This window comes from Lagopus muta, chromosome 12, assembly GCF_023343835.1.
Source record: "Lagopus muta isolate bLagMut1 chromosome 12, bLagMut1 primary, whole genome shotgun sequence".
NCBI classification, from domain to species: Eukaryota; Metazoa; Chordata; class Aves; order Galliformes; family Phasianidae; genus Lagopus; species Lagopus muta.
Window position 1 is genome coordinate 7,908,611 of NC_064444.1, and position 26,545 is coordinate 7,935,155.

Below are 26,545 nucleotides of genomic sequence, written 5' to 3' on the forward strand. Positions count from 1 at the left end.
TAGAGGTATAACAAAAAAAAATGAGTTGGGAAGGCCTATCTGCCTTTCCCGCCCCTCAGAAAGAATTTTACAGATTATTATCCAAAATAATAAGTAGGAGATCTCTTATTTTCAAGCATTGCTCGTGAAAAAAAATACTTCATAATTTGAAGCATCATTTATAAGCCACATTCTTCCGGCTGCATACCTTACTTTTCTATGGGGGCAGAAACTGTTTTTTCTTTTGCTTTCCAGCATAATCATTTGAAGCTTAGCCCTTTGCAGAATGCTACAGTGTCAATTCTTGTGCAAGGAATATAAACAACTGCTTGTCACAACCAATACACACAGCAAAAGCACCACTTCAGGAACATGGCACGATAAATGTCTACAAGAAGATTCAGCTTACAGGAGATAACAGCAAAGTGCTGCCCTTGCCCAGAAAAGGCAGGCCAGTTTCATTTGCGGGGTGAGCAATGACACAGACTATGCCCAGCTCAGCAGAAAATAATATTTACGCAACATATGGAGTCTGCATTGTAGCTGAGAACACCACAGTGCAATAAAACTTAGGGATATTTTTCACTCAGGAAAACACAGTCAAGCAATGATTTTATCTTTAGTCACAAAATAGGGTTGACTGGCCTCATCTGCAAACATACTACTTACAAAATGGCACGTACAAAAAAACCTGTTCCATCTTTCCTTAGATCTGTGACTTTCCTCTTGAAATGAATTAGAAAATAATGATCTGGAATACCTTAAGATCCCAAATTGCCAATATAATCCCAACTGGGCTGAACTCTAGCACTTATTACTTCCATGGAGAGAATGATCAATTTAAGCATCTTTATCTCAAACAAGTTCGAGGAATAATTTATTTGACGGAGGCTTCCATAGTCTTGAAAAAGATATTTTAAAATAATAATAGTAGTAATTTGCAGACATGCAGCAAAAAAACACTCTAACCTTTCTCTTTAATGTTCTCCTCTAATACCTTTTTTCTTACTAATTGCCTATATTTATATAACCTTAAAAATACTGCAAAATAAGACTATTTAACAATCAGCTCTTCAGACACCAGAAAAGCACACTTCTTCCAGGGAAACATCACACATACTTTGATACATTCTGAGCCAGATAAAATAGCTCTGCCACTTGTTTACAGAGCAAGCAACAGCATAATTCCAAAGTTCTCAAAGAAGCAATAGCCGAGTGGTAGCCTGCAGGAGGCACGCAGCATTACAAGCAGCACACTCAGGAACTCTGCTCCAAGCCGTGGATAGGACAGCCCTACATCAGCCCTCACAGCACACCAGTAACTCACTGTCCCTTAACTAGTGACACCAGGCTTTGAGCCACCTGCCTTTGTGCATCCTCCACTGTTAAATCACCGATGTTATGGTTTTTCTATGCTCTGCTTAGCACGACACCAGTGCAGGAGGAAGCTCATTCTTCTCAGTGCACAGGCAGGAGGCACGAAGCCACAGCTCAGACAGGATGAAGCAGCCCCCAAAGTCCCCCCACTGGGGCCCACCAGCCACCTAACCCCACATCTCAGACCAGCACTGCCACGGCAGGGGGACTGAAACAGGAAACGAAATCTAGCAGCTTCCAAGTTTTTGAAATTCTATTTATACAACCCAGTGTGTTTATTTCATTTTTCAAATTATGATAAAGTGCTTAAAATACTTTTATTCCAACGTATATAAGGAAAAAGAAGGAAAATAGAAGACTTTAAGGTGGTTCTACATTCAGATTTAAGACTCTCCCATTCAGAGCGATATTATTACATTGCTGTAAAGGTAGGATAGAGGTTTACTTTCTTGATGACACCCTGGGCTGTTTGGTAGAGCCACAATAGTGGTGCAGTAGATTAGCAGCATTTGTGAATGAACTGCTGCACCGAGACAGAATCAAGTTGTGCTCAGGCCTTTCCACACACCAACCTGCTGCACAGAATAACAAAAATCGTAACAGTACTTAGCCCTTCAAATGGGACAACTTGCTCACAAGCTTGCATAGTTTGTAAGCTAGGGTAGCTTTCCAGCTCCCAAAGCATATGCAGACAGGAATGGATTTTCAAAGGACATTATCAGAGCACCTATACTACCCTGGACAGATTTTACAAGTGCTCAGCAGTCAACAGGTCTTGTTTGCAGTACTTAACAGTAAATGAGCATTGAGATACCACAAAAATATTTTGAAAATTTTCTTGATCCTTATGTTGTGACCATTGTTTTTCTTTGCATCAGTCTGCCCTTCTAGTTCTTTAGCATCTGAGCTGTTTCTTAAAGCACTAGTTTCTCCTTGGAAGCTTTTGTCATGAAACTTCTGTCAGCTTGGAGTCATCTGTGAGCCAAATACAAGGAATTTAGGTTCACATATTGCAGTTTTGTCACATGTCTTGATATTCTTTCAGCCTTCAGTGCATCCTTGACACTTCGCAGATATTCACTGGCTTCTCCCCAGGATGATCTCCTGGACCTACACGTAGCTAAACAAGCTGATGTACTTCACAGATCGCGTCTGGTGCCACTACCCTCAGGCAGGCAACGCTGACAAAGAAATGAGCTCTTTGGTTGCTGAGTTTTTGTTTTATGAGGTAGTTCACTTCAGCTAGGTAGAGATACCAGTTGGAGCAACACAACAGATTATGAGAAACAAGACAAGATCAGAATAAAAGGCTTTGAGACATTGACAATCTCTCAATCAACCTTGCTGCAAACACTTCTTCACAAAGCTTCAGGGAGCTACAGCTGTATTTCCATTTTCCTAAAAAAACCTTTTTGTTGCCTACATGCTATCAAAGCCTCAGAAGGAAATGGCAATGAAAGAAAACAGAAGTTTACAAATTGTAAATCAAACCAGTGAAGAAATCCCAGTAAAAAAGTATTCAGAACTGAAAGGGCACATCTTCGATAAAACTTTTTTTTTTCCTTCCCCATTATTCACAAAGAAAATGTATAACCAGTATTATGAGGTGATAAATCAAATGTTAAGGCAAGGTACAGGAGGTGTCACATTCAGTAGATTGAAACAGATTTCAACAGATTTCTAACCACTGCTAACCACTGCGAACTCGAGACAGTCATCAGCTTGCATTTAGCCATGACTTCTCAGGCACCACGTGCAAATGCAAAGCATAATCATGGCTGAATAATTCAATATACTGTTTTAACTACATTTCCTAAATTAAGGAAATAATATTTCTTTGCAGCCACCAATAGATTACTCTGAAAAGGCTTTAGATGTTGTTGTTTCCTCTTCCTACTTCAAAGTGACTTCACTCTAAGATGTCCTTTGCTCCAAAATACGATAATAGTTAAAAGGAGTTAGGAAATAAAGGTTTGTAAAAACATTGTTAGATATATCAGAAAGAATAATCCCCAAACTGCCTAAAAGTGACCCGCAGCATCACCAACTATGAGAAATTTCTATTCCCTCTACTTGTCTCATATCATAAGGAATGGAGAGAAAAGAGTAAATCCAAAAACAAAGGCATTACTTAATATAACACAGAGCTCAGATGATTAGCAGTGTAAGACTCCTGGGCCATTTCCTGAAATTGTTTTAGGTTTCTTTCATCTCCACAAGCTGAATCCAGAATTTCTGAGGCTACTGTAATTCTGCCAAGACAACAAGCCAAATGGCTTCTCTGACTTCACCAGGAGCTGCACATGTGTGTTACAGAGCAGAATGTGCAATGCAACATCTATAGTACACCAGGAGGCTGGAAAGCGCATTGAGGCTTAAAGTGCTATTGCAGTGCATCCCGTGCAAGTGTGGACAGGCTTTGACTCAGCAATGAATCCTTTGCTGCAGATCATTCTGCAATGCTTCATTTACTAGATTGCGACACATAACACATTTACACACACTTGCAGGCATAACAGAAGCACAGTAAACTGTTTAAAGGAATTAATTCCAAAAACAAAAGAAGATAACTTGCTATATGTGACTTTAGCTACACAGTTTCTGTATTTTGTGAAGAAAGCAAGCTAGTCTGATACCTCTTCTATTCTTCATCAAGAACGTATACAAAAAAATAGGCCAGTTGTTTATTTTAAATCATAGCACTGAAGAGAAGAACTCCTTAAGAATCTGAATCTTGTTAGCATCCACACTACAAGATCGAAAGCGCAGAAATTTTCTCATGTCAAAATTCTCTCTCATCATTCAAAGATCTATTCCTCAAAATCTTAAAACCTAAACTAATACACACAAAAGCACACGTGTGAGTAGTTAAAGCATTTGTTTCCAAGACGAAGCTGCAGCACACGCTGCCATTTCACTCTCTCCTGCCTGATACTGCATCTGCAGTTTCCAAAAGCATTTCACATGACAAGCAGTTAACCATATGCTTCACAATTTCTTCATTGCTTCAGAGCAGATATGGGAATTTAAGATGGGAAGTGTTAACGTAAACATATTTTCCTGTGGCTACACAGCTATAGGGATCAAAAACAGTACAGAAGATCCAAGGCAGTAGAACAAAGATGGTTGAGCACCTAACATTAACACGTGGCCTGTAATTCAAATCCTCACTCAACTGGATTACTAATACATACTCCTGAAGCTTTTATATACACAAATCTTTATCTGATTTGAAACACCACAAGAAGGAAAATAAGTTCAATAAGAAAGACCGGAATAGCTCAAGAATAGAACTTATCAACAACGCAAACAAATGCCCCGGTCAGAGGGAGGCAGCGATGTGCAGGTTACCGTGTGTGCTGAACCCAGAGGCAGCTGCAGCAAAGCAGTGCTGACACACACTGGCAACATATGCCTAGATATCACAGAAACATACAGAAACAACACCGGATGTTTTGGACCTTGTTAGAAGAGAGAAAATCTTTCTCAGATAAAACATTGTAAATTATCTTCATTGATGTGCAAGCAGAGAATCCAACACTTTCAGAAGGATCATGTGTCAGATTTTCTGAAGAACTCAGGTCTAATGAGGTATCTCAATTGTCAGATACTTTATTTACTCTGGGGGAAGACTCCAATATCTAACATGCTAAATTATACTGAAGATTGGGCTGTGCACATAAAACCTGACCTTCCTCAGACTGTATCTGATCTCCATAAAGCTCACATAAGAGACTGCCTTCCTTTTGTCAAGAGACTTCAATTCTCTAGTTGATTCCTACAGCAGAAGAATCCAATCTGTGTGAGATGAAACACTATGAAAAACATTATTTACATGGTAGAAAACTTTCTTACAGCAGAAAAAAAATATTTATCAAATATTATATATTATAATATATATTTTACAAATCTTCATGTTACATGGTTGCATGAGTTTTCAACAACTTTTATTTTTAGGGAAAACAGACTAAGTGTAGTTGATTAAAATTGGTACATCTGCTCATTCTCCTACAAAGCATCAAAATAAAATTATCTTGACTCAAAAAAAGAAAAAAGCATCTTTCACTGTGGAGTAGGAATTATTGATAACAATGGCTCAGGAGCAAGCTATGTGTATTATGTGTAACTAAAAGACGAAAGCAACTGTTGCTTATGTGCCCCTTGTGTAAATGTTTATAAAAAGCAGAAGAGCAAAAGCACATAATTTTAACCCAGTGGGAAAATGACATAGATAAAAGTTGTAATCAATAGATTTCATACTGTGATTCTTTAAAATGTATCTGTTTGGGTCAACTGACCCTTCTTCCAAACAAAACTCAATGTTGTTTGGAAAACTCAGTAATAAAATCAGATTGCACTGTTAGAACAAGCAGCCATAGTTCATTGTGTGTGTACATGCACAGCTAGTGGTGGCAACTAAGTTGAAAAATAGCATTTTTTAGCTCAGAATTTGTGTTATCGACTAGTGTGATTGTGCTCTTCAGCTCTATGATAGTTATCCTGGAAATAAATAGGAGGCATTACTTTTGGAACAGCTTACATACCCCAGATTTCCATCCACTACCTCATCTACCTGACTTAAAATACTACATGAACAGTTCATCATACTCAGTTGACAAGAAAGTTGTGCACAGAAAGCAGGAACACTTTAGCAGTACATTTTGAGAAAGAAAACACAAATTAGGCTATGTTTATTAATAGCACCGCTGGAAAGGAAGAATTTTAAAGGCAAGCACAAGTTTAGACACCTTGCTGTCAGGTAAAATTATTTGCATGATATACCTGAGGTTTTGGAGCTATTTCTGGCAGTTATTTCTCCAGTAACTACCATGCTAAGTTGCGCTAAGTTCACATAAACACTCCCAGTAGGGAGCAGCTCAGCACAGATCACACACACAGCTCAGGACACACCGGACTTCTTACCCTTAGCTACTAACAAAGCACACCCAGGCTGCAGGGCTTTCTTCAGCATCTGCTTTTTCTTTGTTTTTTAATTAAAAATTGCTTATAAACTGCCCACCTTCTTGAGTGAATCCTGGAAAAGTTTTTGCAGTTCCAGTCACACGTTTCCAAGCACAGCACAGGTTTCTATCACTGCTTTTTTTCCCCCCTCAAGGAATGCGAAAATGGAAACTCGTTCTTTCATTAGCAATATCCTCCTCTCTAAAATTGGCTGTTTTTCTTTTTAACTCCTAGTCCCACTAGTTCATCAACAGCTCCGAGTGTAAGTCTCAAATATCTTGCATGCAGAAAAACACAGCTAACAGAGTCTAGAAATAAATAAATCATAGCACTCTAAAACTGAGAAATTTTCCCTAAAATGCAAGAGAAATCCCAGGTGAAGGGAATCAAACAGTTCTCAGAGCATGTCTGCTTATTTCCAACTTCCACAATGCATACTAGCCTCATTCCAAAGAAGAGTTTTCTTGAGCTACCTGGTTTAACTTCCCTTACTTATAAAGATATCCTAGAGCATGGGAATCGGCAGTTCCTGAGGGAGTAATAAAAAGGAGGGATGTGAAAAGAAAGAAAAGTTACACTTTGCAGACCTCCTAACCTGGGTTTTATTTGCTAAAAATGGAAAACTGAATCTACCTTTGAGACTGTTATAAAAACATAAGCAGTTTCCTCTGACTCCCTTGTTCATTGAAGTTTTCTTGTTCCCCCTCTCCTTTAAGAACACTGCCCTACTGCAAAGGGCATTAGAAATAAGGACTGTATTTCAACTGAAGGTAGCAAGTAAAAAAGCTTTCCTAATTACATTGCTGATTACTTGAACAGTCCTCGATTTGACAATATCAATTATAGTAAAAGAGAATGTTTTCATTACACTGAAGAGAAGAGAAAGTGTTATGGTTCTTTTTCCTGCTTCAAAATTTATAGACTATGAACTGGACACAAAGTCCACCTGAACTCCAAAGAGTCAATTAACCTTCCTAAAAATACAAGTTTTTCCCCTGCACAAATGTCTGCGCTGCATAATTCATATTTCATGTTCCTCCCAGTAGCTCCTTAACCTACCAGGGACAAGCTAACCTCAAGCCTCAGCAGTAAGTGTGCTACAGCCTGTTACTGGTTCTACTTCGATATCTGCACTGTTGTATTTATATTACACAGAAATCAGCAAGCAGTCAGAATGATTCTGACACATCTGGCAATGCCAGCGGTGCAACACAGCTCAATATCATAAGAATGTTTAATCAGATTAAGAAAAAATAAGGAAACGCAGAAAAGAAACTTCCACAGCAAGACCTGTCTGTAAAAGGTAACACCATGCAGTGATTGTGCTAACAGCAGAACAGTGATGATTGCCCTCCATTAAATCATTTCCCTAGGTTTATCCTTCAAGATAGTTTAAATATTCATTTTTCAACCACTCTTTCTAATCCCATTTTCCAGCTGGGTGGCTCAGAAGGGTGAGTATCAGCCCCTCCCCACCCTGCTGGTGGTGGCAGACCCCAGCTGCCTCCAATCCTGCACCTCATCAGGTTCAGCTGGGTAGCACACACAGGCAGTTAGAGCAGCCAGCATAATGGACCCCGCTCAGACCAGTATCATCCCCAGGCACTTCCCAGTGTTTGGCTACATTCAGGTACACTCTGGAAGCTGAGCAGGAGGCAAGAATAACTGTCTTTTGAATAATGAGTAGTAAATACAGGAAATAGCAGTTCCCCTGTAGTATTAAGCACTGCTGCTCTACTGCAGATCTAAACTGACAACACTAGGTATTAAACAACAGTCTTCAGCTTCATCACATTCATAAGGTGAAACTTTTCGGGTTCCACAGAGCATGAAGTTTTTCTCCTTACCCAGAAAGGCCATTGCTCTGCATCACAGAGCCTGCAGCATTGAGGCACAGATGGACTCCACTGCAGGAGCCCACCAGGTCCTGCTACCCCCCCTCTCTGCCCACACTCCCTAAAGAAGCCTGTTGCCAGTAGCTGCCTCATTCCACTCAACCACACCACATGGTGCAAAGGGAACAGAGAGCGCTCAACCTATATACTATAAGTTAACTTATTCAATGAATTCTGACTTAAAATCTTTGACTTCATCCAACAATAGATATATCCTTAATGAAACAGCCACCTAATCACACCATTCCTGTTTTTAACCACATCCTTTTCACATTTCACACTAGCTTGTTTGACTATTTTAAGATAAAGAAAGCTCAACATTAGCTGCCATTTAATAACTGGAATTAAGTTAACGGTATTTCACAAATAATGGCATATATGAGTAGTGGGACTCAGGTACAATTAAACCAGCTCATTACAGAGCACTGCAAGCTTGTTTACTGTAACTACGTTAAGTAATTTTCTCCTTCTGCTTTAAAAATAAAAAGCTTCATTTACACCATTCCCAATGGCCCAATTTCAACCACAGCTTTTAAGGGTAAGGTTTTAAGGAAGAAAGCAAGAATTGTGCAAGTTGTCATACAACTCATTAAAGGAATAACTTGAAAAGTTTTCTACAAAAGAACAGTCATACTTCCACCATAATTGCTATCAACTGCACAAATAACAACCTTACTCCAGAAAAGTACCATTCTGATTTCTTTTTCAGTGTTGGGTCTGGATTTAGTAAGAAAAGAAAGCTCAAGTTCTACTGCTTACAGCCTTCAGGAGCTCAAAGCAGTGAGGTAAGTACCTCAGCCTTACAGCTGAGAAACATTTTCACCAGTTACCCTCCATCGCACAGCATCACAATCTGCCCCTGCATTACCATCTTATGTACGTATAAGAGCATATTAGATATATTAAAATATATGCACGCGTATAAGAACATCACCACATCAGAAAGCAAGGAAATGCATTTCCATTTTTTAAGCAAGAATCTTCTAGAACAACCTACCTAGAGGAGTTGCTGACCAGACCTCTGCTCACGAGCAAACCTCCACAAGATCAGGTGCTTTTTGCTCCCTCATCTATTTAAAAGATACTCCTAAATACCACTCCCCCTCCCCACCCAGGTGTAACTCATCACAGCAGCAGCTGCTCTCACCCTCCCCCCACTTGCATAGGGGATGGTGAAGAGGGGACAGATACCAATCCTTACTGACTTCAACAGGATTAAATTCAAAAATCTAAGTTCAAAATATCACACCAAAACATTTCTGCTCATCAGCCTTCCAAAATTAAATCTGAAAATTTGCTCTAAGGCTGTTACGAGCCCAGACTGTGCAAGCAATTTTGTAGCTCATGTAAGACTCCAGAGACTACACACACCAGCACCACATATGCTTTCTCTACACGGAAAGTTAGCTCATCACAACCAATGAGCTTGCTGCTATATGTGCTGGGAGAAGGGGAGTGCTATTCCACTGCCTATCAAAACTAATCCTCATTTCAGGAAAGATGGAAAAAAAAAAAAAAAAGGAAGACTAAAAGAAGTATGGCTCAGTAGCCTTATGGTAAGCACGAGTCTACTGTTTCCACCCATACCTATTTGTACCCAGTGACATCTAGAACAAAATGCATCTAAGGCTGTACAGGAGTAAGATGGAGCAGAACCCTGCAGAGCCCCTCCTCCCTGTAAAACACTCTTCAGCTGCAGTCAGCATTATCCTCCTCCTCACACTGGCACTTTGCATTCATTGTGTCCCAGTAACAAAGCTTCAAGAGCTCTTCACATGGAGATACTCTTCATTGGTGCTGTAAGAAAGAGAATTCAATGCATATGACCTATTCCTCAGAATTAAGAATATAACCAGTAGGAATTTACATAAAATGTGGAAGTAGCAACAGAACGTTCTGTGATGGTGATACTTTTTTTAGACTTCTTCTAAAGGAAAAACCATAGCTATATGTTTCTACCACACCCTCTGGTGTTTAACCTCCTTTGAACTCAGTTGCTATTCAGATCAGATCTCTGTATTCTGGGCATGGCAAGAATTCAACAACTCTTCCTGGCTAGCTGTAAAAAGTCAATTTGATTGAAATATCAGGGTAGCTACCTACCCACAGACATGTATTTGGAAAGTATAAAAAAGTCTCCTACATTTGAAAATCAGCTGATTCCATCCCATCATTGGCTCATTTGTGGCAATGGGATGTCCAACATCGATCTCTTACAAGGAAATACTGAGCTGAATAATGGATGCTGACGCCTACAGTTTTGGTTGAAGGCTTGGCATTGTGGGTAGAACTCTCTCAAAGACTGAAATTCATTTTGTCTGTAACTTCAGGAGTCACATTCAGAATATGCTGAAGATATGAGGTATTTAGAAGGACACATTCTCTGGCCCACCATGACTGAAGTATAACATTGGGCCAGAACTTGTGCAATCTGGAGGTAAATCCGAGGTAGCAAACAGACCCAAATTCACAATGCCAAATAGCCATGAATTAATACAGCTCTGCCACTCCTTGTTCATAGAGAAAACTTTTTAAAAATGCAAAATATAGTTCATTTTTGCTTTACAAGCATTTGGGTGATAGATTAAAATGTATATGTGAACTGAAAGGAAGAACAAAGGCAGGTTTCTCTTCTTTCATCTGCAGTCAATGCTGCGTAGTTTGACCTTGCAGATTCCAAAGAAAGATGGGTAACTCTTGGGAACTGCTTGCAAAGTTCTGTGATTCTTACTGTACCTACAATATAATGTGCACTTGGCATGCATATATTAAATCTCATTAACTATAATAATGGGCACATATACAAAGAAAATATTTTATACACCATACCATATTCAGGAAAGTACTCCCGGAGAGTCTAATACATTCAAAAGACCTAATCATGTTTGCTATTGCAGAGAAGGTAATTTCAGACTCTTCAGCTGCTAATCTGTGTAGTTCTTCACATGTTCCGTTCTTCAGCAAATTTCTGCACTGAGAAGCACCTTAAATTCTGTCCCACAGTGTTACACTGACATTTTATCAGTCAGTACCTTACAAATTTGTTCTAACAGTTTTGATCATGCTAACCAAGATCCCGCACTTAAATTCTATGGCATTTCTCTGCCTATAGCCTGACTTAGCATGACCACTACTCCCCTGCTGCCCATTCTCTCAAGCCAACAAAGCAAGGAAATGAAATCTAATAGAATACCCGATCAGATTATTCATCAAGCTCAGCAGTGAGAATGGGAGCCTGGAAAGAAGCTGGAGCATCCATGACGTTTTAAATATTTCAAAGGCATTCTACAATTTACCATGCCTGAGAAGACTGTGATGTATTTTTCTGCTGCTTTTTTCAGTTTCTTAATTCTAAAATCTACCTCTATTATATAGTCCTACTTTTGCAATAAACTAAAATATAACAATGGAGTTTTTTTTTCATTTCATGAACAAACATGATCTAAAATTATTTTAGATAATTCTGAAGTTCATTACTAAATACAAAATTCTCTGCTCCTGTACTGGATTCCTCAGGAACAAGCTTGCTAATGGATTGTACAAATCTGCTCTGTTTTCAGCACTTACCAAGGTGATTTAAAATCCATAGCTTTTCTTGTGAGAAAGAAAATGAACAAATGTTTGCAGGATAAAACATTATGGCTGCATGTTTTTAATTGAAAATTTCGTTTTCTTTTTTTGTGACTTTTTCAAATATTTAAACAGTTTTGTGGTAAAAAAATATACAGTATATGAAATGAATGGTAATGCAGTGTGTAGTTAGGATTTTATTGGATCTCATCTGGATGAGCTGGATAATTCAGATAATCATATTAACAACCTAACTAGATATATTTTCATCAAAACAACATTAAATAATCTATTTCATATTGTGGTAACCTGTATGTGAGCAGCTTGCAGTTTAACTGTGTCATTCATTTTCAGTTATTAATTGAATATAATCTAAGTATATTTATTCCTATAAACCTTTTATTTTCTCTACTAAGTTTTATTATTTCAAACATAAAGCAGATATGAAGAAATGCAGCTGACAGAGTCGAATTCTGCATATGATAGACATTGCCATGAATTCCAAATTTACTTTTTCTGAGAGTTCACCGCTGGAAAATAGAGTCAGGAACTCCACAGACATCTGCCAATCCATCATATAGGGAACATACTCCAAAACTGCAGCTAGACAGTAACACAAAGTCCTAAGAGGTGAAAAATCTCATCTCCTAAAATCAGACTGATGCTAACATAACACTGAAGGTGTTCATCAATAGGCACTAAAAGCACATATATTTCTCTCCCAGGCAAACGACTCCAGGCTCAGCAGCAGCAGCCTCTATTGGTGAGAACACAAGCAGAAATCTCCCTGCTAGATCACAGTCTTTTCTTTGTTCTGCTTTCAGCGGGGAAATTAGGTGCCAGGAATGGTCAGTGGCTTTTGGGCCACAAGTGGGAGGTGGGAACGCCAGAATGAAGTGAAGCTTCGTGGCTGTTTTATGGACTCCTTGCTGCCCTCTGAACTGCACGGGGCTGTGCTGACGGACTCCGTGGGTCCCTCTAGACTGGTTCCTGGGAAGCACAATTCCAAGAGCCATGGAGGTTCAGCATTTCTCAACTCCCTGCAGCACTGCTGGATACCAAGCAGTAATGCTACAGTTCCTGTAAAGCCCCATCCCCCAGGCAATCAGAAATCTGGTTTCCATTACCACGCGCCTTCAAGCCCTGTGCATTCCTCACCCCACTCCCAGTGTCCCGTCTGCGCAGCCGGGGCCAGGAAGCTCCTTACACAGCCCTAATGAGTTCAAGGCTGGAGCTCGGCCCGAGCGGGGCTGTGTGAAGCACAGCAAACTTTTGAACTGCGTGTTTCTTATTGAAACTCACACCTGCTATTTGTTTAGCTATGGAAGATACCAAGTGGATTCAAAGGGAACAAAAACACTTCTCCTTTGAAGATTCTGGTGTAATTTATTTGGCTATTTCTGGCCAGTTCCTGAGGAACATGATACATGTCTGAAAGATTTAAATAAGCTTGTTCCAATTTATATTGTTTTCCATTATGAGGTATGGCACACAATAAGCAGGATTTCCAATGTATTACTCTGGAAATGGAAATTGTCTACTCTGCAAATGTCCACAAGCTGGGAGAGGCCATTAGCAGTCCTGCCACCGCACTGAAAGAATGGGGCAATCAGTGCTCCCAGAATATCCCACTGAAAAATTAGCAGCCATGAATTCTGCTTATTCTTATGGCGCCAGCAGCAGGGCTGGCTGAGGAGCTCTGTCACTGCTACCCTGAGAACCTCACCTGCACACTGTGCTATCAGAGCCGTTCACAAAAAGGCATCACCGGTAAAATCAGGACAAAAGTTGTCATTTTCTCCCAGATCAGACCTTAACAGTATTTTCACTCTCTACACACAGCAACCTTTTGAATCCCTACATCTTGTGGATTTGCAGCCTCTTAAAGAAAAACAGAGCTGGATGGGAACGAAGGTGCTTCCAACTTGGAAAATGCATACATCAGGTAAGTTCTTGCAAATGATTTCAAAACTAGTACAAAATTAACAAAAAAAAGGCCAAAAAAAACCCACAAAACAACAACAACAACAAAAAAAAACCAGAAGTCTGCCCTGCAGTATTTTTAAATGCCTCCAAACAGCAACACTGGCAGATATGTAGTTAGAGTGCCTGCTCTTCTTTTAACATGAGCATACACGAGTATGGAAGGCTTTTCATTTTTTTCTTTTATTTTCTTTTTTAAACAGAACCAAAGGCAGTGGTTCCAACATAAGTATAGATAAGCATGGCTTCAGAACAAACTTTTTTACCAAAATAAAAATAAAACAGCACAACATAAAAAATGAAATAAAATAAAAATAAAGTAAAACAAAGCAACAGGCATCTTCAAAGCCCTACCAGTAATTCTGGATGCAGACTTCAAGCGCTTCCCCCGGGAAGCCGGCACAAAGAGAATCCCTGCAGCTCTGCAGCACGTCCCATTGACAAAGGTAGCACTTCAGCAGGAAAATCTCTTGTGTTTATATTAAAAGTAGGTCAGAGACACACACATTTTACTAACTTTCCTCTGTGCATTTAAAATGATCTTACATTAGGATTTTAGGAGACTTTCTCTACTTTGAAAATATTTTTTATTAAATTTGACATCTGCAATCACAGAAATCTCTTTCATAGGCTTAAAATACTGATATATAGTTAAATTTCTGTAGAAGATAAACTGATGAGAGCAAAGGAAATGACTTTTTGCATAGTCCGCTTTCACAAATCTCACTGCCAGTGGAAATGAGAAATCAGTAGTGTCTTTTCTCACATATGAATGTCAAAAGATGCAAAGTCTAGAGCGTTCTGTCAGGAGTCAACTGCACATTGTAATTCCTTTCATTAATTGCTTTGTTGTGAAATTCACACCAAGAAAATTCTTTATCAGTTGCTTCCGCTGTAATTTAGTACCAAACCCACCCGGTATTATATATTTTTTAATTTTTATTTTGTCTAGACAATGCTATTTCTAATTTATTGCTGCATATCATTTGCAATTGGATCCTTCAAATTTCCTCCCCTAACTCCTGACACCTGGCTTTCGTTACTTCTAAGACAGACAAGGACACCAGGGCATTCACTGCACACATTGTAAAAGCAACACTTTAAAAGGATGGCGGACACATGCATATAAACAGAAACAAAAAAGCCTCCTACGTTCCTGAAAACGTGAGAGTTCATTATTGCTGGAGCAGCAATCTGATATAATATGGAAGAGTTTTTTATTTCAGCAGTTTAACACAGCAGCCCGTGCACACAGAACAACCTCACGGCGACCAGGAGGTCAGTGAGGGCAAGTGGCTCCCAGCAGCTGGGAGCCATGAGTAAGCACAAGCTGCTGGACACCGCACTGGAGTTAGTGGGAGTACTCAGTCCATCTGAGATTGGAAAGTGAAAGTTTTAAAGGCTTGAAAATATTTCAAACAAATATTGAGATCAGTAATGCTATTCATTTTGCATTTTTGATGTATTGGTAGTGGTCTGATACTACTTGAGGTAGTGGTCCAAAGAATTTAGCTGAGCCTATGCGAGGAAACCAGAATTCCAGCATAGAAAGAGATATTAAATTAAATATAAAAAGGATATTTCATTTCTTATCCAATTTTATACCATATCACTTTTCTACACTTTAAAACACTCTTTATTTCATCCTTTAAATTTGTTGGCATTTCCAAATTGGCAAGAGGAAAGTAGCCTAGCTGCATGCTATCCACCATGAAGCTGGCCATCTTGTGCTGCAACACAACTCCACCTGAACTGTAAAACTAAGTAATGCCAGGGGGCATGCAATAACATTGTGAATGTGTGTGCTTTTTGTCAGACAACAACAGAGAAGTCTGTCATGGGCAGATAGAACACTGAAAAATTGAAGACATCTAATCAAAGTGCTATAGACTTTGAGGAATTATTATAATAACATATACTGTGGCAATAAATCATACCTTGCTCTCATACATAAAAAACCCTATCTAACCTCAAGAAGCAACGTGAAACAGTTCTGTATATAATTCTGAGCTTACAGAATTATATTTTCAGCTGTATATTTATGCCTGGTCACATCGTACTGTTGCACAATGAATATCTTTTACACTTTGCTGACCTCACCCTGGAACTCCTTGTCCAGGTAGAAACAACAACAAAATAGATGATTTTGCTGTTCTTTTCTCTTTTTAGTACTTCCTGAAAAACTCAAGTTAGATCACTAATGTTACTTTGCGCTTTTCTTTAGGAAAGTCCTTAGGAGAAGTCTTGAAGAAGGCAAAGTAATGTATGATTCAAATATGAATGCATGCTGGATTTGACAGAGTTTGGTCCATTACACTTTTACTTTCTCTGCTTGATAATAGTTTTACCAATTCCTCATCACGTGCTGAGCTCCTATTTTTTTTATTATTAATTTTTTATTATTAGAAACTATGGTGACATTCTGGGAATCTCAATCTCTTCTCATAAGCACTACAGCACCAACGTAATATCACTTGTGTTAATTTTCACTTCAATAGTCAGACACTACCTAAAACATATGGTCAGATTTTTCACAATGGCAATAATCAAAGGAGACAGAATTTGAAATTCTCATTTAGGTACTTAAGAACTTGAAAGCATATTTAATTTCAAAGTTGATTAGTAGGCCCATTGACTTCAGTGAGTGACTGAAAAATCAAACTGGCTATATCAAGGATCAGGTTTTAGAAGCCAATTTTCAAACTACTGTTCTTCAGAGAGTAATAGACTTGTATTAAAATGGCAATTTGGACAATAGCCAAAGCCTCAGCTATTCTAAGTTCCATGCAAATGTTCCTTTATGCAAATCTCCAAGAGCTACCATGCAAGGATGCAAATTTACATTAGCAGCTAAGAAGTGTTAGAGATGACTTAAGGCTTATACCGGTACTGCGTTATCCAGGATGCTTCCCTTAGAATTCTTAAAGAAGGTGGCTTTTGAGAACCTACATGACATACTGATTTATACAGAAGCTGTATATTTTATTACTTTCGTTATTTTATTATTCTATTGTCAAGGTAAAACTTGAAAGAGAACTAGGTGCATTTTGCAAATAAACTGAAAGCCAAAATTCATTATGGAACCAGGAGTGACTGAACAATTTATTCATTGAATTTTACTCTTTTCCCTCAAACTAACTATTCACAAAGAGATTTTATTATCAAGATAGCTTGTATTATTCATATTGTTCAGTAAATCATTTATAAAAACTTATTTCAGCAAAAGTTTTTTAACAGCACAGTTGCAATGTAAATGTTCATTTCATTGCAAAGTTCATATGGGTTTTTTAGACTTACTAATTGGCTGCTTGGAAATTTTAGGGAAGTGAGAAAATGGAAAGAAGGAAAAATAATGGAAAAGCCTCATGCAAATTCTAAATTTTCACCAAAAAATTCCAGGGTTTTATGAAAAAAATCTCACGTATACTTTGGCAATTGTGGTCTACGTTTGAGTACAGAAAGCTGATAGTTGTCAGAGTTCATGGTTTGTCCATGTTCCAGGACATCCAGGAAAATCACTCCTTTTACTATCCCAAAGGACAGGACACATCACTTTACGCGCTGAGAGCTGCCTCTTGAACTTTTCCTTCAATGGGGAATTCATGTCACCACTCTGAGGACTACTGTTTTGACTCCAGCTTGTAGTGGTGACAGCACATCTCATCTCCATTAATGACACGATACAGGAAACTGCCACCTTCAGCCTAGTATTGGTTCAATAGATCCTGACAAACTTACACGTGATGTTCTGTCTGTTCCCACGTGAGCATTCATGGGACTCACCTGGTACAAACTTTGTGATGTTCCAACCATACAACACCATAGTTCTGAACATCTCTGAGAGGACAAGTATAAGCAGATAAAAAAACAAAATGAAACAAAAACCAAACCAAAACAAAAATGAAATAAAAGGAACAACAAAGAGATAAGGAGAAATTGTAGAAAAATTATTTTAACATAATGAATTTCCCAAGATAGCAAGCAAATGAAAGAGAAAACAGTAAATTTGGCATAACCTTAAACAGAATGCTGCAGAAGTTCTATATTGCGTGAATAAAACAAAACCAGATTATTGGCATTATGATAACAAGAAGATCTGACTTCTTATGAAGACTCAAATTCCTATAAGAATGTACCTCCATCACCTCTGTCTTCTGTAGGAGGTCACACAAAGACATCCACTCTCACTGAGTCGAATGAAGAAAAAATCCTATTCAGATCCCTACTTATCCAGCCAAGCTACAAAGAACTCATGACAACACATCTCCAAATTAAAATGGAATTATGCAGATGAAATGCTTCCTTTCAAACCGAGATGACATAAAAGTACCAAAAGGTTGAAATGAATCAGTAGGCTAAGGCTGGCTCCAATGGCTGAGACAAACAGCAGAGACCTCTGCTCCAGACAGGAATACTAACTACAACAGTAAGAGTTTCATGAGCTATGGGACTCTGCATGTTTTTAAGATGCTGAAAACATTTTGACCCTACAATCCAGAGTAAACCTGTGTTTCTACATCACTGTTAAAGGAGACAGGATACAACATTCAAAGTATCTCAGTTTCTGCTGCAAGTAAGATTATTCCTGAGAGAGAAAGCTCAAGAATAGAGTATTCATGCTGGAAAAACAATCAATCAAATGAGAGAGGTAAAGTAGCTTACTGCTTTACTCCCCAAAAAGTAAAGTATTTACTGCATTTTCACAAGGATCAGATTGAGAAAGTACTTTTCACGTTCACAAAACAAACCAAAATGTGTTTAGAAAGAAACTGTATTCAACAGTTTGACAATTCCAAATAACAAAGAAAAGTTTTCTCTAGCACAGTGCTGAATTTCTGTGAGACAGTGACCCATATGTGCCTCAAGATCTAGATTTAACTAAGAAAGCCACAACAAATGTTTATGCATTTTTCTTATGGCAGAAAGGTAAAACACACACACAAAAAAAATCCAACACTATATAAAACAATAGTTGCTGATGGGTGGGATAGCATAAAACTGAGCCTTCAAAAAAGAGATGCTCAGTACAGACTTTCTCTTCTACAGACACTCAAAAATATCTGTTTGTTTTGCAGTTTTTTTTTTTTTTTCCCAGAACAAAATATTTTAGAGATGTTTGTGTTGGATTTTAAATAACCTACAAAGTCCAGGCCTTGAAGGCTTCCAAAAGGAACAGCAAAATTTGTCAGTGATATTAATGTTTAGTTTCCTTTTTTTCTAAATACTTTATTGTGTGTGTTCTAAAACAATATTTGGAGAGAAAGGCTACAATGCTTGTGGTTTATTTTTTTAAATTGTGTTTCAATACCAGATTATTTCAGCATTAGAGTATGATCAGACACAGTCAAAGAAAATACCCAGCCTGCTCCAGAATCAGCCAGAACTATGACAATAATTGCAGTCATATGATGACAATAATTGCAGTCATATGATGATAATCTACTTTTGATCTTACTTATAAAAGAAAATACAAAGTGTTTCATATTCAGAAGCACTGTTAAAACAAATCAGTCAATCAACAACCTGAAAACATATAATACATGTAACTGTACAAACCTGTATGTCCTAAGGACTTCTGAAGGGAGTCAGAGACTGCCCTGAACTGTGAGAGAGGAGGCCTGTAAATGGATGCAGTAGGGTTCTGTTAGTCCTGGCCATTGTCATTTCTGATTTTCACGGCAATGATTCAGCATAGAAAGCTAACAAGATCTTAGACAAAGAGCAAGGAGGAAACAAAATGACTTGGTAAGCGTACAGATTGTACATAATTTTTCAAAAAAAAAGGAGTACTTCCTACTAAGCAGGACTACTTACGGAAATGGTAGGAAAGCATTAATGCATCCAAATAAAAATTTTCCATAGAAACATACATAAAAACATACATAAAAACATGCAATAAACATTTCCACAGAGAAGAATTTTCACAAACATTTGCCAAAATAAGAGATAGTTACTCCAATTTCGTGTAGTTAAAACACTTTTAGTGAGAAACTGGAAGGGATAAATTGGAGATGGCAGAATTCCAGATCTGAGCACGGACCTGCATCCGAAGGAAGCTCTTTCATTAGTCTGATCATGTCCAGCAGTACCTGCTCTAACACTACTAGAGACAATCAACCAGGAAAGGAAACGCTCCCAACACTGAATATCTCACCATTACTACAAATATTAGCTTGTTATTCTACTTAATGTGGAGAAAGAGACATATGTTTCACTCAGAAATACTTTGCATTGCACTGCCTAAAGCCTCGAATACTCCTTCAAGTTACAAAAATGCATTTCTTTATAATTTTTTATTACATTTCCTTCCGGTCTCTGGTATTCAACCAATCATTAAATCATCTGTTCATAAAAAACACTGAAAAACCAACCTCCATATCATGCAACCCATGTGTCACATTCCCATTTGCCTCCCCAGCTCCCAGTCATCTCTTCTCACAAGCCTACTTAATTGTTCGCAGTCCGTAAGCCACCTCATGCTTTTGATCATTCTAGTTGCCTGTTCCTGATTCTTCTCCAGTTCTATGCTTTTTTTTTTTTTTTATGTGGCAGAAACACGTGCAGAATTACAGATGCACTGCAGACTTATACAGCTGTATCATGAGGCTCCCCTGTATTGTTCTCTGTTCCTTTCTTAATGCTTCTTAATATCTGAAGTCCTCTTCACCTATTACTGTAAGCTGAGCTGACACTGTTCAACAGATTTAATTTGTAGCTTAGTTTTCCTGGAACTAACCTGTTACTGTGTGGTTTAGCCTGTCAATGTTATCCCTTCATCCCTTCATATGTGCAAGTTTTATTCTTGTTAATCATGTTATATTTATCGGCATTTAATTTTGTGTGCTGTTTCAAAGCCGAGTCACTGAAGAACTTCTAAGGACTGTCTGGAACTCTTTGAAACCAGCCCTCGTTAGGCAGCAAAGGCCTGCACACATTTCAGTAAAGACTTAATAAGGCTTTAAAAAAAGGGACTCAAAATGTTAGTCTTTACAGCTAACTTAAACATTGAAAAGACAGGGGTTAATAAAGATAGAATAAGGATGTTCATCAGGAAGAAAAAAAAAGAGTAAAGCCAGTTTAAGGTACATGGAAATACAGGGAGAAATATTTCATTTTGCCTGCACTTCTTAAAATTGTTCTTACATTACCAAAAAAAAAAAAAAAAAGTATTTTCACAGAGGATTAACGCACTGTTTATTGAATCATCTTGGGAAGAGTTGTTTTTTCCCTTACGGTTTTACGATGACCACCCATTTTCAGTTTCTGTCCTAATTACAACTACTGTTAAGTAATTTATGATTAAAAAAAAAAAAAGCCCTGCCACACACCCTTTAAGATTATGGAGTATCACCCTGAAGCACCAAGCACTTCCCGTTGTTAACTCTAAACCAGTTTTAAAAACAGCCTGCTAAGATTCAGGAGGAAATCCCAGCAGACTCTTGAAGGATGAAGAATGTCATTCTCATGAGAGATTACTATGATTTTTTTCAGCAAAATTTGTAAATTAAATATGAATAAACAGCGAATATGTACTGGTTATAATAACTGCAACAGTAGCACTCTTTCAGAAACACAAATCTAAGAATATTTTAAAGACATTCCCTTTATCTTCACCACAGAACTGGGGTTGTAAACTTAACGTTCCACCAGCCCCCAAGCAGCTCTCTGGGGTTCACATAGGAAGGTTTTCAATGACTCAAGAGAATCAACTTCAAGCACAGCCACGTACTGTATAACAAACAATTTTCTTCTTCATAGGAGGAATGCTACCAAATACCATGTTGCAGTAAGTTCACAATCTACCTTCCTGCCCAGTTACTGATGTTTCATACATTATATTTTTTGAGCCAACACAATGCAATCAAAGGATATTAATGTTGTTACATGGCTAATTTAATAAGCCATGTCTGCCAACAGCACTGCTAGGGAACACTGACATCACGTGGCTCAAGTCAAGGGAAGGCTTGCAGAGAACTCTCCTGAGGTGTGTTTGGATGTATTCCAGAACACCGTATCTGACATTTTCCCAAATATAATTTATTTAATGAAATATCTCCTATGTGGTCAAGCATGTAAGAATATGTCAATGCAGTTAGAGGAACAGAATTTTTTTTTAAATTAAAATTTCTCTAGAAGCAAATAAAGCATGTAGTTATCTTCAGTCAGTGGGTACAATTCTGCTTTTTTTTATACAGACAAATTAAACATCTCTGACTGAAATTGAGCTAATTGTCTTCTTTTGCAACACATCTTCTCACTGAAGTTTTCAGATAGGAAAAAATGTGACCGATCACCAGGTATCAAAATGCATTAGAAATAAATAGAGTAGCATATTCTGCGGTCTTAAATATTACTATAGAGATGGGAAGCATGGAGTCAAAACCATTTGTGGACAATCTGACATCAACGTAACTGTTTAAGAGGATACTAATGACAGGTGTTTTCATTAGTTAATCTAGTTGAATATACCAAGGACATTTTATGCATGATTTTGTTGCTTAAAATCAAAGAGCAGTTTGACTGACAGCCTCTCACTGAACTAAGCAGGTAAGAAGAAGAGAAAAAAAAAAAATAAATGGCAGAGTCTGCAGGCAGTAAAGATGACTGTCTGATAAAGGACAAAGAAAAAAAAAATCTCAAAATCAAATAAAGCAATCCAGAGACAAACTGTATGTCCTTAACACTGCCTCTTCAAAAGAAATAATTTTTGAGTTGGCCAAGTGTAAAATATAGTATCCCCCTGTTTCAGAATTGCAGCTAAAGCAGTACAGTCTTTTCCATTTGCAGCAGTGTGTTACTACTCTTAAACACACCCTGTAAAGCAGTCAATTATTGTGCATGCTGTATGAACCTGGGTCACACAAAAGGCAGGAAGAAATTCTGCAGGCCTGCTCCTTACCAAGAGGGGAATTACAAAGTAAATACTGCACGTCGGGTGTCACACTGGCTCAAGCTGAAGCACCAGTAGTAGTTTATTATTCCCTTTCTGCACCAACCAAAAAGATGAGTAGCACAGTTATTCAAGAGAATCTTTCAGGAGTGAGACAATGCTATTCCCTCCCATAACAAAAGTAAAAATGAACTCAAGATAAAATCCACATCTTACCAAGATCTTGTACCAACTGTACAGGTACTAAAGCATAGGGCAAAGGAATGATTTCTATTTTTTTTAAAGGTGTGCATGCATATATATATAGTTTATATATATATTATATATATAAATATATATTATAATAAATAATAAATATATAATAATAAATATATATAAATATATATATATATATATTATACACAGTTACAGTAATGCTGTGAATGTACCATCAAGAGCACTGGACCATAACAACACAGATTAGTCAATTAAGAATAGTCTAAAAGTTACTGAAATGATCACAATATTAACAGTACAGTGAGAATAGATTAATTTTGTACCATTTTATGTCCTCATTAAACTATTCATTACTCAGTCATACTTTCTGTTCATGATCTTTTACAATGAAAAGTCATCACAATTCTAATTAGTAATATACAGTATAAACTTTGACAATACTTGTGGTATGTTTTATAATTCATTTGTTCCACATTATAATGATCAGAATGCACAAGAACTCTTCTTTGCCAAAAAATCACTAGCAATTTAAGCTCTCTGAAGCTACAGAACATCACTTCAGCCCCCTGAAAAATATCTGTCGTGACAATGAGTGCAGTTTGGATAAGGTACCAGAGATACTTGAATCACTGTAAACAGTGAAGCAGCACTGTTTACGGCAGCTGGGAGAAGAGCTAACAGTAATTCTAGCTCACATATCAAACGTACACTAACACGTTCTTGCAAGCATTCAAAGCAACTCACCTTAACATCTTTGTGAACATCTTCTGAGGAGTAAACTGCTTAAAATATTTATATCATCCAAATTGCTTTTAATAGGTTCCTACCTAGTTTCAAAAGCCTGCCAGAATATTAGTCATGCACAAAGTTTTGGGGGTTAATTAGGCTGATCATTAGCTATTCTACATGATCTGTAGATACAGATTTGCTTCTCAGATTTGCTTCTCAGTTGCTTTAGCAGTTACCGAGTGTGTGTTCCGAATGCTAAGGTGTCTAGATAAGAGCTGCAATTAATGGGGCAGATTTGTATTGCAACACTTCACTGATACCTACTCTATGATCTATCATCTCCATCAGCTAATAGTAACACAGACAAATTATAATGGTATGAGTTGCGTGTGTAGCATCTGGCGGGCAATCTTATCTCTTATTGTTTCATCATATGCACTGCTGTTAAATCTGTCTAATAATCAGACAATTCCCTATCTTTTTTTTTCATTAGTTACACTCAGTGATGTAGCTAATGCATATAAAAATAAACTGCTGCCTACTGCTAGCTCCAGCACTAGTCTAACACACATCTAAGACCACTTTTTATCTGGCAGGAGTTTTTGTCCTACTAGAACATCAGGATTTAGGCCATTTGCCCAAGATTCCCAAATGGAAAATCACCCCAGAGAAACTCTCCAGAAAAGGCACAGTAAAGAGTGACACATCCTGAAAGTATCACATAATGAAAGATCACATAAATGGGAATATGTCATTCTCACGCAGTGCATGTAGGTTTTCTAGTAATCCTAAGCAGAAATTTGGGAGCCTTCTCTAGTGCATAATGAGCAATGTTCTATCTACACCAGTACAGATAGCATGTCTTGCACATGTGACAGCTGCCACATCAGCACGTCAATGCTTTCAAACACTCCTGAACAGAGAGCTGATGGAAAATTGAATTGAGTGTGTTGAAGACAGTACCACTACTCAGCGGTGAGCAGAGACTGGGAATGCAGATTCCAGACTGCTTTAGACCCTTTATAGAAAAAAACTGTTGTTAATCCATGTCCACGCATTCAATGCCACTCTGCTACCAACTCAACTGAGCTTTCAAAGAACACACAACAGGAAAGAGACTGAACAAACACCCTATCCTGCATGCTAACAGATCACAAAGTGATGGCCACTTACAGTTTTACTGCAAACATAAGAGACTAAACAGGTCACACAGTGGAACTGTCTGGTTATTTCTGTGAGGAAACTATTACACCTACCCTAAAATAAAATCATTTCAGACATAAATAGTGATGGAGGAGCTGTTCAGATTATGTCAACATGGAACTCCCCAAACAATGCTTTGCTCTTTTGATGAATTTGTTCTGAAGTTTTAAGAGCTGAATAGGCTTTACTTATATATCATCTATGCATACTTTCTAGAGCCATACAGCAAACGCAGCCCCCTTCTTAGGAGATGGTATTTTTGGACACAAGTAGAGAAAGGAACATATTGTTATCCCAGCTACCATTTCTCTGACACAAGTCCTCGTCTCCATCCCTGCTTCAATACCACATGGATTTTTTGGGTGGACTCCCAGTACTCATCAGTCTTTGCCTCCCAGGATTGTCCAAGTCAGTGGTCTCACTTCTATCCACTTCCTTCGGATCCTGACAAATTTACCCACAATCCTGACTTCAACTGCCAGTTTTCAAATTTGGCTTAGGCTTGTCTCAAGAGTCTGAATTTTGCAGAGAATAAATAGCAATCTTCAAAGAAACAGCAAAGAAAGTACAAGCCAAGAGTAATCAGGGAAACAATAATACCACTGACTACAGCAATTGCTGTAAACTCAGGAAGAATTGAGGACCTCAAGAGATTATCTGACTGCAATCCTAGAGTCATCCTAAATTGGACAAGATCCACAAGAATCACTGAGCTTTCCTCCTGGCCCTACACAGGATCATCTAAAATTCAAACCCTCAATCTGAGAGCATTGGTTGAACACTTCCTGGACTCCAGCATCCTTGGTGCCATGACCACTGCCCTGGGAAGCTTCTGCCAGTGCACAAATAACTGCAATAAGATCATGCATATGTGTTTCTTCCATGTGATTTCCTCAACACAAATGCAAGTACACACTGTGAGAAAGTCTAGTCAGATTTACCTGATTTTGCTTTGCTGGCAATCGAACTGGAATTATTTTAATTGGAGTTAAAAAAAAAAAAAACAAAACAAAAAACAAGCCAGATGCTCCATACATAAGTTCTACATCTTTTCCCCCAGTCAGGCTTAACTGAAAAGTGATTAAGCTTTTGTTGCCATCATAAGGTCTCTCTTACCGATTTAAAGAAAATGGTTGACTTCACCAGCCTGTAAATGAAACTAGCAAGTTTCTAGAGAATTAAGTCATAAATGTGACAACTCTCTCTCCATCTGAAAATCTTATTGAAATAAAACAGGAAGAGGTAATTTTGAGATCTCTAATAAGACACCACTTGTGAAATAAAGAAGCTAAGCTTGCATAAAATACAGTGCTTCTTTCTCAGAAGTAGCATTTGAGGACTGACATTCCATTTCACATCCTTCTAAACAGCATGACGATGAGTTAAGAAGCAAAATATTTATTTACTTGTAAATAATTTAAATACATTTTCAGAACTCTTTTGAACTACCAAGGTTGCAACTGGGACATCACACTACATGATGAATTTCAAATACTGTAATCAGAATTAGACCTGTGTGGACTCAGGCTATTGATTGTTGCACTTAATTCTTCAGTCACACAACCTCCAAACATTTTTTTTTTTTAACTGAAAAACAACAACAACAAACCACCACATGATTACAAAGCTATTTTCATGATTGCTGGACGTTCAATGTTACAATCAATTTTATGTGTTGGGCAGCTTCAATCAGTTTGTTGCATCCAAAGAGGCTCTCTTAGCAATATTTTTTCTATTTGGA

General features: G+C 37.9%; 1 protein-coding gene across 7 annotated transcripts in view; it reads right to left on the minus strand.

Annotated features, from left to right (window-relative positions):
* Positions 1-26,545, minus strand: part of CDH11 (cadherin 11) — a 297,223-nt gene that overhangs the window by 263,438 nt on the left and 7,240 nt on the right. For 6 of the 7 annotated variants that reach the window (XM_048958481.1, XM_048958479.1, XM_048958483.1 and 3 more), the window contains exon 1: positions 9,211-9,273. The exons of the other annotated variant lie outside the window; for it this stretch is intronic. The gene's annotated coding sequence lies outside the window, so the exon portion shown is untranslated. Of the gene's footprint in view, positions 1-9,210; positions 9,274-26,545 lie in introns of those variants that run through there. 7 annotated transcript variants of the gene reach the window in all.